Source organism: Psittacula echo (assembly GCF_963264785.1).
Source record: "Psittacula echo genome assembly, chromosome: 4".
Classification (NCBI taxonomy): Eukaryota; Metazoa; Chordata; class Aves; order Psittaciformes; family Psittacidae; genus Psittacula; species Psittacula echo.
In genome coordinates, this window is record NC_137738.1 from 119,891,967 (window position 1) to 119,906,684 (window position 14,718).

Consider the following 14,718-nt stretch of genomic DNA (forward strand, 5'->3'; position numbering starts at 1 on the left):
ACCTTAGCAGCAGCATGGTTTGGAAGCTCTCATTGCAAAGAAAAAGCAAAAGGCTTGGCTTGTTTTGGGAATCTATTTAGCAAGTTTAAACACGATTTTGCTGCAAGTAGGCCTGGCCATGGAGAATTACTCAAGTAGGTTCATGTGGTGGGAGTTGTTGGTGTTCCTAACATAGGTCTATGGTAAGAATCATAGCAGCTGCTGATGGTGAGGACCAAACCTCAACCTTTCCTCAGCACGTAACACATCTCCAAATATCTACATTTCTATGGGTATCTCTCTATAGAGTGGTGTTCGCCCATGCTATTCTGCTGTGGTGGGAACCCTTTTACAGGGATTCAGAGGTCGGGAACCTCTTTCAATGAAGAACTTACAGCATTTCACATTTCCAGAACCTTCCAAGGAAAAATTGAAACAAAACCTGATGAATTTCAGGCATTTCATGCTGAGTTTAAAAGTGGAAATACACCACACAGGTGGTGCAATGTTATGCTATAGCAACCAGCATCATTTAAGAAAGATCTACTCATCTAAAAACCTAAACCTTGGTTTCTACATGCCCGTCCTGTACAAGGTGTAGATTTAAATTGGAACAGTGTCTGTCTTAATCATTCTAGTTTAAGACATTCTTTTATCTCCATTCTCCATTTGAACCTTAGGACTGTAATTTGGCATCAACTGCCTGTCAAATACAGCATTTGTAGCTCACATCTGGACTGTGTGTCTCTGAGGATGTCGGCATGGCCAGAGCATGCCAAGGCAGATTTCAGGTCAGGATCAGTCCTATGGGATATGAAAGGTTCATGTTACGCTGTGTGAAGCAGAGACCCTCAAATCAGGGAAACAACTGACTTTGTGCTTAGATGTAAGAACATTCTGACACCAGCTGAAAGCAGGATTCTCAGGGCAAGACCGATGTGTCTGATGCTTTGAAACCATTTTAGGCACCTTGGTCCCATTCAAGAATAACAGCGCACTGAGTGCTGTTAAATCTGTGATTCCTGACCTGCTGTTTCTATACAGTCCTCTGTGAGGGGGAAATGAGATCATCTGCCTGACAAAGATGTTTTGCCACCTTTTTCCTGCTTCAGCAGCCCCTCGTGAGTACCCTTCACACTTCTCCAACCAGCTGCTTGTGCCTCCCCAAAGGAGTCCAGCTCTGTGCTGACTTCAAAAGAACATATTTAAGTGCATTCCTGAATCAGAGTCAATATTAGTGAGTAGAACAGTGTAATAAGGATTTGTGGAAGATGAAACCCCCTTAGTAATCCATGATATTTGGCTGCCTGGCTTTGATATCATAGTTGGCAGGAGAAATAACAACTCTGGTTTGCAAGAGCTCTCATGATTTCCAGATTTACTTTTATTTCAGGCTACAATAAACCCAAGGCTCTTCCTTTTTTAAACAGTGACATGAAACTATCTGGGTTTCTTCAGATCAAAAGTATCAAGTCTGCTCTATCTAGAAGGGAGTTTGGCCTGCACCCATCACTATGCTATAATCCCTGTAAACTTTCTCAGCTTTCATTAAGCAGTGTTTCATTGAAACACATCCTAAAGGGATTCCATCTTGTGCACATAGAGGTATTTTCACACACTTTACTGGGGTTTAATATTACACTAATGTGAAGCACATGGTTAATGATGGTTCAAACAGCTTTATTTTCTATAGAGCCACTTGACATCCTCTGAGTCTTGCTCTGCTGCCTTGTCTCTGCTTCTTTTGTAACTTCCTTGGGGAGTGGAACTTGTTTGTTTGATGGTTTATCATGGTAAAATCACTGTGATAGCTACTCACATGTGCTGCAAATGCAACCAACAGCATGTTATTTGATTGCCTAATAAATTGGCCAGCACCACAGCAGAAGGGCTTGTTTTCATTTACACACATTATTCCTTCAGGTGGGAAATTCAGAAACACTCTGTGTGTGGATGGGAATGATGCTCTGAGTGTTTGCCAGCTTCCTCATTACTGCTGTTTATGTATTGGAAGTTACAGCAAATGCTGGCCTGGGTTTAAGTGAGAAGATTCATGATTCATACCCATCATCAGCTGCTCGTTTGACAAGTCAGCACGTCGGCACAGGGACAACTGTAACTGCTCATGTAGCCATAGATTGGTGCCATTCTGGCACTGCAGAAACAACTCTTTGCTGAAATCCGTTTGAGCCATGGTACTTGCACAAAGATGTAGCAGTAGTTCATAGCATCATAGAATCATAGAGTAGTTTGGGCTGGAAGGGGCCTTCAAAGCTCATCTAGTCCAACCCCTTGCAATGAGCAGAGACATCTTCAGCCAGATCAGGTAGTCCAGAACCGCATCCAGCCTGGCCTTCACTTTACTGGGATTGTATTTTTGCACAGGAGGAAAGTTGTCCAGCCCTTGCTGGCCCCTAATGATACAATGGGATCATAGATTCATAGAATGGGGTATCTAAGGAATGATTTCTGAGACAACTTCATAAAAAGATGGGGGAAATGAGCCACAGAGCTGCTGTTGGATCATACTGGGGGAATCTGAGATGTGTAACTCAGCACTCATCAGTTATGGGCTGTGCTATGAGCTCACTCTTTGCACTAAATGAAGCAGTTCTGAGGTGCCTGCGAGCAGCTGCCTTGTGTTATCACTTAAATCAACTGCAGCAACTGGGTGCAGGGAAAATGTTTCCTGCATCATTACGTAGTTCTCATCTTGTACTATTATGTTAACAGCCTGCAAAAATGGCTTTAGGAGTGTGCTGCCACATTGAGTGTGAGGAGGAACCTGACCATCAAACAGTGCAGATTTTAATAGCAGTTAATCCAATCTGACCACCTTCACAAATTTACAGTTGATGTCTAACCATTAAACATTCTCATATGCATTACAGCAGATACGTTGTCTTTCTCATTTTTAAGCAAGGTTGGCAAGTGCTCTACAAAACAATCTTGTTCTTTGAGCATTCATGTGATTTCAGTGGGGTTCGTCAGCTTGGACACGACATCGTGCTTCAGTGTGTGGACTTGTGTGTGTCAGTGCTGAGCTCCTTTGCTGTGATTCAGTGGTTACTGTAAGCAGAGAAGAGGACTCTCTGTGCCTGGCTTCACCCACTGATAAGAGACATTACTATTACTAATCTCCCATCACCTTGTGAGGGATGGAAAACACTCCTTGGGTTATCGACTTTAGCTCCCTGCCTTTGCAGGCGGGAGCCATTCATTCAGATTCCACTCCTGCCCCAGTTTTACTTTCCTCATCATTATTTGTCTCATACTTCACTTCTCACCCCAGTAAAGGCATCAGCCCTTGGTCGCTTCCCCAGTGCCGCTGTTTGAGATGCACACATTTGGTTGGTGGCATTTCCAGAATCAAAAGACAGTTGTTTTCTTACAAATCACAGTATCTGTGGCCTTGCCGTCAGTAATGAGCTGCTCAGACCCCTCGGAATCAAGCTGACACCAAAATAATGATGTTTGTGTTAAACTTTCAGTGTCTCTGTATGTCAGTGTTGTAGACTTGAAATGAAATAAGAAATCATAGGGCAGTTTGAAGCAATTCAAGTGTAAGGGCCCTGGCTCAGCTTTCAAAACATACCTCAATGTTTATCTTCCCTCCAGCATAAATCAGCTCTCTTCTAGATGAGCAATGTTCTTAAAGAGCCTCTTGCTGTCCCAGCAAGTTTATTTAACAGGGGAAAAGCAATCTGTAACTCCCCGTGTTTCTATGTCTAAGAATCTCATCATTCACGTGGTGTCCCTATCTTGGCTTAGGAATTCATAAACACTAATGGAGATTTCTCTTCACTGCACTACTACGATATAGAGGATACTCTGCCCTGAGAGGGCAAGTGAGCACGTTAAACTGGCCCACGTTAAGCAGGACATCTGTATTTGTGTCAAATTCAATAGGGTGCTGCCTTGTACCTTCTCCACACAGGGATAATTGTGAGATTAGGAGGAACTCTTCCACTTTCTGGGCAGCTGTGGACACATGAAGTTTACTTTCTCTTACCTTTTCATATGCAGCCATCTTAATAATTTAGCATAATGCTGCTGCTTCTCCTCTCACACACACCCTTTCCAGCAGCATAGGAGGCAATGGTGGGAAAGATGGTGGGCTTTATAGCCCTGTAAGAAAGATCTGTAAGATTTATTCTTTAGCAATACACCAGTAGGTCAGTTTGCACCCCAAGAAATACTCAGCCTTAGCATTGCAGGGAAATCCACACTCCAGAGTTTCACCTACATAGCTAAAGGCTGCTGCTGCTGCCTGCTTTTAATAAATAAGATATATCTTCAGATTTCAAGTCTATTTTAGACTTGCATGAGGGAGGATTCACCTTGTTGAGCTCACTCTTTTGTATTCTGGAGAAGTGAGGCTTGAAAGTGTCTTGGTTGTAACAAAGTACTGAAGAGAAGGCCTAAAGCTGGAGTGGGTGCCCAGAGATGTTGCTGCATGGCAAAGGTGCTGGCAAAGGCTCTGGAAAAGAGTAGATTCCATTTGTGGGGATTGGAAAAGATAGAGGGGTTTGGACACTGAGAGAGCTTAAAAGCTACAAGTGCAATTCAACCACAACTGTTGCTTTTAACTCCATTTAGCCAAGTCTCACGTTCTGTGCTCTGACACGCTCTCCTCATGTTCATGGCCGGGGTGCACGAAATCATGGCAGTTCACAGACACAGTCCCAAAGAAGACTGAAGTTAGCATCATAGAATAGTTAGGGTTGGAAAGGACCTCAAGGTCATCCAGTTCCAACCCCCTGCCATGAGCAGGGACACCTCACACTGAACCATGTCATACAGACTAAACCATGTACCCAAGTTCAACAGGAATGAGGAATGGGAAGGTCCTGGGTGGAGAATACAGTAATGTGGGCAGAACACAGGAATTCTATGCCATTTCTTTGAAAACTGGGGGGAAAGCCCCAGATGACATTGCAATGAATGTTGAAAATTTCTGAGAGCTTTTAAATAGATGAAGCAATGGGCACGGTTGTGTCTCATACACAATCTATTGATCAATAAATTCCAGTGTCTTCATTCCTCATTTGTTCTCTTTGAGGCTAGATCTTTATCAGGCTCTTCAAGTCCAATACAGGCATGAAAATAATTATGGACAAATGAACTTTTGTCTTAATAGCTTGTTCTTAATATTCGGGACAGATTCAGTATGGCAACGTCAGTGTCAGCTACGATGCAACCATCTACCTTTCCCTAGCTACATTTTAGGTAGCTGAAGGATACAGGTTCCATGGATTACAGAAGGGGGCAGTGATGTTTCACGTTTCAGAACTCGCATCACCAGCTATATGAAAGCTCCTGCTCTCCTTAATGCAGAAATAGAAATGGCCAAGATTTGCTCTTGCAATCTCGCTTCCTCCTGTTACAATCATGCTGCCTACTTGCTACTTTATTTTCAAGAAAAGAAGTCCCAGCTTGGAGGAAGCAGTAATGGCAGTGGGTTGCACAGAGCACTCCTGAGACCTCTCTGGCTCCAAGAGCCGTATTTCAAGCTGCACATAAAAATGCTAACTACCTGTTATCTGTTAGTTTCACCATGTGGTTTGTTTGGCCTCAGACCTTCTGACATTACAGCTTGTCAATGACATTTTGTGATGCCCATTTATAGTGCTCTGCCTTTCAGCCCTGGTTTGGGGAAGATGAAATCAAATGAGTTAAAACAAGTGAGCATATGTATACAGCAGACAGGCTTCTATTCTAAGAACAGCTTGCATTGTCAAGATATCACATGCCAGGTTTGATGGATTGTGTGATTTTTAGTGAGTTCACACATGCAAATACATGACAAGGCAGTTTCATTATAACATTGCACGTGGTACCCTATTGTTCTATGGCTCCTGCTGCACAGAGTACCCAGGATGGACAGTGTTACTGAGTGGTTCCCCATAAGAAATGTCTCTTCATTGTTTGCTCTACCTGACTTAAACTAGTAACAGCAAATAGGTGTAGCATGAGAGGTGGGAATCATGGAAGCGATGCCAAGCATCTTCTTTCATCTGGCCTTTTACCCATCCACAAAGCTGCTTCCAGACCTGCTCCCCCAACTCATCAATCTGATCACATCCTCCTTTCTGCATCTCTTCCTTTGCTTCCCTTTATTCCTAACATCAACAGAGGCTTTCTCACTCTGGTTCAAGAGGTGTTTCAGCTCTTCTCTTCATTTCTTACCACTGACGTCCTGCTGGGCCCCCAGGATGTTCTGTAGGAGTCAGGATGTTCATTTTGATCATTATTTTATAGTGAGGTTGCTCTTGCATTCCTGCTGACAGTGGTGTGGTCTTTATCCCTCACTTCCAAGCTTTTACAATGCTTTTTCATATGTAAGAAGCTATTGTAAGCCCCCATCAACTGTACTATTGTATAATTTAGACTTTGATTTTTCTTTGATTCCCATTGGAAAACTGGTGACAATTAAACACCTTGTGACAGAGATTGTGACGGTTTTCCTGTGTGTTGATATGTGTCAATCTCTGTCATTTTTGCTTTATCCTGTCAGCTGTTCCGTGCATGGGATGCAGGGGGTACATGGCCCCTGAGGAAACTGGAAACTGGGTCCTCATCCTTGCTTGGTGTCTTGCTGAATAGCTCTGCCTCTTTGAGCAGGTATCTGTCCTGTCAAGTTCAGTCTCTGCTGCCTGAGAAGTAGAAGCATTTGTTAAAAGCTTTATGAATAATTAACCAAGTCAATTTTAATACAATGAAAGCAAAATCATTTCTGTGGTAAGTTTATTCCTAAGCAATTATTAAAACCTTCAATTCCAAAGTTGATCAGATGGTGTATGTGCTGTCCTCCACGCATCTCTGAGGTGAAAATGCTTCTTGATTAAAAGAAATCTATTGTGCATACACTCCATTGCCAAAAGAATTCTCATCTTAGAACATTTCTCAAATGACAAAAGGACACAGAATCTTCCATTTGTTACTGAACCAAACACACCAGGAACAAAAACAATCTCATCCTTAATTTATGCTGAAATTCAGTGCCAAAATCACTAAAATCCATATCCTTTTCCATACTGGAAGATCTTACATGGTCTCATTTACCTTTTCTACAGCTGTATCAGTACTTCAGCTCCAGTATTCCATCTGAATTGACAGATTGACAGAGCCTTTTATTCTGTCATTATCTGGACTTACTGTTTTTCAAAATATTAGCCAAACCTTTTGTGAAAAACACTATTATTTGGCATTTCCTCTTTTTGTTTTGCTTTATTTGTTGTTATATTTCACAATTGTCCCTTTTTAGGTTGTATTTGAACAGTCAGGACATTACCACCTTTCTGCCATTGCATTACCAACATAGGATCTTAACATAGAAATGAGGAGGTTACAATTACTGGGAGAGACCACATCATCACATATGGACTAATGACCTAGCAACACCCACCCAGCTATCACAGCCCAATCTACATAGTGTAATTAGCCAGAGGTGCACCACAAACAGGAGATGAAAGCTGTGTGTTCATCTTCCTCTATGATAGAAACTGAATATTTGCCGAGGCACAAACCCCTATTTGAGCACATCAAACACTGAAGCCTGGCTTCAGATAAACACACAGATTTAAATCCTGTTTCTGCCTCATTAAGGCTCAGAGAGCGAATCCAGGTTTTTCAGGTCAGAAGCCTTTCAGTCACTCATGAAACATTATTCTGCAGCTTCAAGAGGAGAGCACCTTCACAAAATGCACGTTCTGCCTCAATCCAGAGGTAAGAGGGGTGAGCAGAAGTCTGAGCTGCACATGGCAGAAGTCCCTCCTGGTGGCCAGCAGACTTGCTTATGGGTAGTAGCTGTGACAATTGCCCTTTTTGGGAAGCAAAGTCTGTTATCCACCCCTAAGCCCAGAAGAAACCAGTCATTTTCAGCTGGGAGGACTCTTCCCTCTCCATTGTCCCACTACAGCAATTTCAGATGGGACAGACTAGTGTGTCTGGGGAAAGTTCTTCCCAGCTTCCTGATTTCTGCTTGCTTTCAGCAGGGTAGCTTGGGAGGGGAAAAGAAGAGGAAGGAGGAAGCAAGAAATGTGGAGGAGGGAAGCATGAGATGTCCTCACTTGCTGAATAAAGAGAAGGAGTCATGTGGAAAGCAGCTTTCGCCATGGTGGCCTGTAGCATGCCTCCTTCCTCTGCCATGGGAGGTGAGTACTCACTAAGCTAGTCCAAGGTGTGTAAGAACTCTATACTCAACAGCAACCTGTAATCTTTCACTTTCTGTTGTCAGACACATCTGGCTTTTTTTCTGTGTGTTGGAAAAGGACCGTGGTGTTCCTGGGTCTTATCCCAAGCAGCATGCTGCAGGATCAGCATCTCTGCTGGGAGGACAGTACTCAAAATCTTATTTCTTGATGTAGCCCTTGAGGGTTTGGAAGATGTCTTTTTGGGAATAATTTGAATGTGCCGTGGCTTGTGGTGTATACTGCCAGCAGTATTATTGGGGTTTCTCATTGAATTCTAGGATGAATTACTTCATAAAATCACAGAATGGGTAGAGTTTGAAGGGACCTTAAAGCTCATCCAGCTCCAACCCCTGCCACGGGCAGGGACCCCTTCCACTAGAGCAGCTTGCTCCAAGCCCCTGTGTCCAACCTGGCCTTGAACACTGCCAGGGATGGGGCAGCCACAGCTTCTCTGGGCACCCTGTGCCAGCGCCTCAGCACCCTCACGGAGAACAGCTTCTGCCTAAGAGCTCATCTCAGTCTCCCCTCTGGCAGGTTAAAGCCATTCCCCCTTGTTCTGCCCCTACAGACCCTTGTCCCAAGCCCCTCTCCAGGTTTCCTGTCAGCCCCCTTTAGGTATAGGAAACTGTTATAAGGTCTTTCTAGAGCCTTCTCTTCTCAGGCTGAAGCCATTTATCTTTTTCCATTAGTACCTACTTAGTTTAACCTCTCCCTCCAGGCAGACATCCACCCTTCCGTTAAGTTCCTGGAGTAAGAACTTAGGCCAGGCTGTCCTCTGCCAAGGAACAGCAAGATGGCTGAGTGGTCACTATGTGGCCTGAGTTTCAAAGTTCCCTGTAGGAAAGATCAGTAGCTACTCGCATGTCCCACGAGTTAGAAATACTTCTCTGAACTCCCGAAGTTTTTAATGGAGGCATCAAAGCCCTTCAGATTAAACAAAAAGTGCTTTTGATGTGTTTAAACTTTGCAGTAATAAGCCTGTAGACCCAAGCTGGGAAATAATACTAAATATAAACCTTTCAATTTGTGATAGTTAAGCAATGGAGCTGGAAGCTGTTATAGAATTTCATGTGGTATTGTTGAAAGATGATGTTAATAAATTGATATCTGCTCTTGCTGGATCAAGAAGTCACTTTACTTCCCTTATTCAGGGATCAGCAGGGTAGCATTAAGCATTTGTGGCTGGTCTGCTTTCCCAAGGTCACTTTAATTAACCAAAATAACAGCAGGTGGTAGAATATTTGAGCTAAAATGTAAATAGTTGTGAAGATAAATGAGAAATAGCTCTAAATGCATGTTCCAGCAGTATTGGTAATGGATAAGTAGTATCAGGTCTTATTTTATATAGAGGTATGTAGAAAGCTGACTGCCTTTAAATAAAATCCATCCATCTGGGCAAGCTGTGGGACAGTTAGTGTCCTGCAGAGGGCAAAATGGAATCTGTTGATGATAGCTTTTTAAATGTCTTTACCTTATGTCTTTTGTTTTCTGGTTTTTAAGCTTGATTACCTTGGTCTAATTGCTCACTGGATGGGAAAACCAGGCAGTGTAGAATCAAAGATACGATACTCGTGATCAAGTGCCAGCAAAGGCTTTTGTGAAAATGATAACGTGTCCTTTCTGTCAAAAAGTCACACTTTCGGAAGTGCATTGGTGTATTTGTATACTGGGGGAAGAAAAAGGCAAGTCTTGATGGATCTAAGCCTATTACACAATCTCCCCTCTTCCCCCTGGCTCATTGCCCTATCCAGTCAAATCCATACAGGGAATACCATGCTTACGCATTTAGTGCCAGAACAGACATTTAGTGGAATTCTGAGTGTCTCAGATGCATTCAGAACCCCCTGGGCCAGGGGTTTCTCATTATAAAAGACTGAGTTTTGAATCCCTGCAGCACATACAAAGTTCAGCTATTTGACACGAAAACATCTGGGGTTTGAATGTGTTAAGAAGGGTCACACTGGGTAATGACTTCTACATGTTAATTTCATGAGGACAGCTGAACTCTCTGAACTCCAACTAAAGAATGATTTTAGAGTTACCCTCGTGACTAGGCAGATTGATAAGAACAGTATCTGAAAAAGGCCTGCAATTGAACCTAACCATGTCAGGGAAAAACCAAAAGCATCTGAGGCATTCCTAATTCTGCTAAATCCCCGTTTCAGCACTAAATGCACAAGCATGGTATTCCCCATGTGGATTGGACTGGATTTGGCAATGCACACTCTACTTCTCTTTCCTCATTTTCAGTGCCAAATGCTTGGAAAATGTTCTTTCAGTTATCTAACTTCAGCTCTTTGGCCTGTTTTATTTGGAAAGACCTAGGCTGTAGCCTCACTTACACTCATGGCTTGCTGGGGAATACTGATTCAACTGAGAGCACAGCTTCACCTGGTGCTGTTTAACATCCTAATCCTACACAGACACCAAAGTAATAGCTGTGCTTCTGCAGAACACAGCAGCTCTGGAAGCTGCAGTGTGTTAAACTCACTCTGGGACCCATCCTTCCCTTGCTCCTGCACACCACTGGATTTGGTTCAGGTATTTATTTTTCCCTCTTCATTTTAAAACAAAGGCAAAACTTATGGAAATTCCTGGGATAAACAGAAGCACATATGGTTAAAGAGAACAGTAGGGAAGGTGCTGTGGTGGGCAACATTCCTGTGTCTTACATGAGCATCATTATTGTACCACAGCAAATACTGACTAGTTGAACAGGGGGAATTACAACACATGTTTTACTCTACCTACCAGAATGGTATGTGCCTAATTACTCCTAATTGTGTAAGCACATCTCAACATTTCCCATGACATAGTAGGCTTTGTGTTTAGTACTCACAGAGCATGTGTTACAACCCAGTACTCCCACTGCTCGAGTATTCCCGTCTTATCAGAAACGGCTGGGTTAAAGTGCCCACCTTTTCTGCTTATATCTGCACAAACTCTTGCCTTATTTAGCACTAGGATAATGATTCTTCTTGCATCCCTTCTTCACATGTTTTCTGAACTACCTATAAGGGGAAGCGATACATCTGTAGGGAGAGGTCACATAACACTGGGAAGAGGCAGGAGGCTTCTGTCAGTTATTTTGGTTTTGATGCATTGCTAATTAATGAATTGTGCCTGCTCCAAGAATAACAGTGTTTTCATAATGCAGCAGTGTAACACGTCATTACGCAACCTGACAACGTGAAAATAACATTGGAAATTATCTGAAGTATTTTAGGATATACTCGTTTATTTGGCATTTATCTTTCTGTAAGGCTTAAAGTGATAAATGACCTGGAGGGCTCCATGGGCACATCCACACTGTTCCAGAAGTGCAGGGCTAGAAGACAACAGGTCTCAGTTCATGCAAAGCTGGGTGAGTTGGATTTTGTCCTATTCCCTTCCCGGATGGCTGAACACTGCAGTGTTCCCTGGTCCCTGTTGTTATTTATTAGAAGTCAGTTTTTTGTAGTTGCCAACCTAGAACAGGCAAAGCAGGTTATTATCCGCAGAGCAAAAAGGATGGTGCTCCCATTGCTACCCCCTTTGTGACAGCAGCAAGCTTGTCATCCTGATAGTGAGAAGTTTTGCTTGCAGTGAGAAGTCAGAAGTGATGCTCTTTATAGAATCCCAGGCTGGTTTGGGTTGAAGGGACCTTAAATCTCATCCAGTTCCAACCCTTTGCCATGGGCAGGGACCCCTTCCACTAGAGCAGCTTGCTCCAAGCCCCTGTGTCCAACCTGGCCTTGAACACTGCCAGGGATGGGGCAGCCACAGCTTCTCTGGGCACCCTGTGCCAGCACCTCAGCACTCTCCCAGGGAAGAGCTTCTGCCTAAGAGCTCATCTCAGTCTCCCCTCTGGCAGGTTCAAGTCATTCCCCTTGTCCTGTCCCTACAGGCCCTTGTCCAAAGCCCCTCTCCAGGTTTCCTGCAGCCCCTTTAGGCACTGGAGCTGCTCTAAGGTCTCCCCTTCAGGTGCCTTCTCTTCTCCAGGCTGCCCCAGCCCAGCTCTCTCAGCCTGGCTCCAGAGCAGAGCTGCTCCAGCCCTCGCAGCATCTCCATGGCCTCCTCTGGACTCGCTCCAACAAGTCCACGTCCCTCTTCTGCTGTTGCCTCAGAGCTGGACTCCAGGAACACAGGTAGGGAGGGGGCCACAGGGCTGGATGTCTCCCCAGAGCAGAGTAGAAGGGGAGAATCACCTCCCTTGACCTGCTGGACACACTATTGCTGATGCAGCCCAGCACACAGTGTGGCCAAAGATACCATCTGAAATGCAATTTGCTGCTTAGCAGTTGGGTTTTCATAGGTGTTGAAAGGTTACATGTAGAATACAATCAGACAGCACTTGCTTTTAACATTTAGAGATGTCTGAAGTTGATTCCTGCAGGAGATTGATTAGATCTGTGGGCGAGTGTGCTCCTTTCTTTCTTCTTCATTAGCACACATAAGAAATTACTTTCTTGCTGAACCCAAGTACCAAACAATTCCTTGCAGCTTGACCTCAGAACTGAACACTGCAGTGGTGTTAAAGAGCAAGAGGATTTGATAGCATTACTTTAAAGAGACCAAACTTGTTGCTAAACAATCTCCTGACTTTCCCTGGGGAGGCTGTCAGAGGAAGGGATTCAGTGGCTGCTGCCAAGCATCTGCATTAACAGAAGATTCTAAGCATCATGAAGTACTCAGGCCAAGCTCTTTGCCAGAATGTGTGTTCTTCATGTCATTCAGATGCTCCTCTGGAGTCCTTCTCTTTATAGAGAGGTAACCCGTGAAACAGCGATGCTTTCAGTTGGCACTGCTCAGGGTATGCTTTAATAGAATTGCTGCTGATCCCCACCAACAGCTGATTAAAATGCCTATGCTTAGTCCAACAAGTTCACATTCTCCCTTTCCCTTTAGTTAACCAAGAAAATGGCCACTTACTTAATCTGTGTTTTTAAGCCATCACTGCAGTGTGTCCTTTCTGTGTTTTTGCACATTGTGCTTATAAAAGAACAGATAATTTAAAGTTATTTTTAATTTAGGGATCATATTTGCCCCTGGTATGTTTAGACCAATTTTCAGCCTTGCCTTATGGGTGTTTGTGCTCATCTCTTATCACCATGCCATCAGCTAGTAGCTATGATGCTTTGAAAATCTAAGCTTCAAGAGTGAGTCAGACTCTTCATGCTATTCATTTATCTTTTGCTACTTAAGCCATTACTGTTAATATATACTTCAAATGCAAAGTGTGTTTTGGAGGCATTTGAGTTCTTGTTGTGTTATTTAACGCATCAGTGCTTCAGAGGCTCTGTTATAGTTGTTTAGGTCCATATGGCAGGCATCATATAAACACAGGACATAAAGATGTTAGTTTTACGCTCTGCACAGCTCCCTTGCCTCTCCCTAGTGCACAACCAAGGTTTGAAATTCTGGATGAAATGTTGCATTTGCTTTACATCTCCTTGATAGATGTTTCTGGTTTAATATCACAGTCACTAGCCACAGGTTCGCTGTGTGTCAAAGGCCACAAAAAGGCACTTCCATTATATTACTGTTAAAGGACAAAATAGCCTTTGATATTAAGCTTATTGTATCATTTGGCTTTTCTGGATGTTTCTGCAAGAGCTAGAGGTTTACCAGTATTTCAGTGGCTACTTCAGTAACAAAGTTGTATGAGGATCTTGGGGTTTTTTATTGTTGTTTCTAGCTCTGGTTTATAAGAAAAAGGTGGTTTTAATGGCCAGGCGGAGTTCTAAGTTTGCTTTAAGTAGAACTGAGATTTTTGCCTGTAATTTCTCTACTGTTCCACATGTCAGCTCCAACATGTGAGCTTGAAAAGGGTTTGTTGCTCAATTTATGCCTTGTTCCCTTGCAGCAAAGGGACGAAGGACAGTAACAGATTTAAACCGAGTTTGTTGCATTATCTGCAGCTATATTCTGTACTTTTATCTGAATTTTACAGTCAGCATTGACTTATCCATGCAATTAGCTTAAGCACTCCTCCACAAACATACACAATACTCCACTGCATGCAAGGCTGATGAATGTTTCTTTTAACACATACTTTAACTGTTACTTGTTGCATACTGATGCAAAGCTATCATTTGTAAAAAAAACTCACTCTGTAGATCTTTCAGATAGCTCTGGTTTCTGCTGCTTTGTGATTGTTTTAATAAACATTCTGGCAGGCATTTTAATAGCAAAGAAAATCAAGCAAATACCAGTCTGTTGATATAAAACAAGTACTGAGCTGCAGTCATGAGCAGTCACATGAAGTGACTCCCCTACTGCTTCTCCTCTGCTTGGAAGACTAGAAATAAATGGGGGGCTTTACATCAGTTTTAACACATATTGCTTCAAAGCAGCATTTTGGGATCCGTTACTTTCATTATATACAAATAACTTCTCAAAAGGGTTTTTTTTTATAAATATATGAAGCATTATTAAGTTGTAGAAAACTGAAGCTTCAGGTGAATTCGGAGTCATAGACTCTAAGAAACAGCTACATAAATGTGATGCGATTCAGGGGACCAAAATTAGGCATGAAGTTTTTTGTATAGTCCAAAGGAAGATA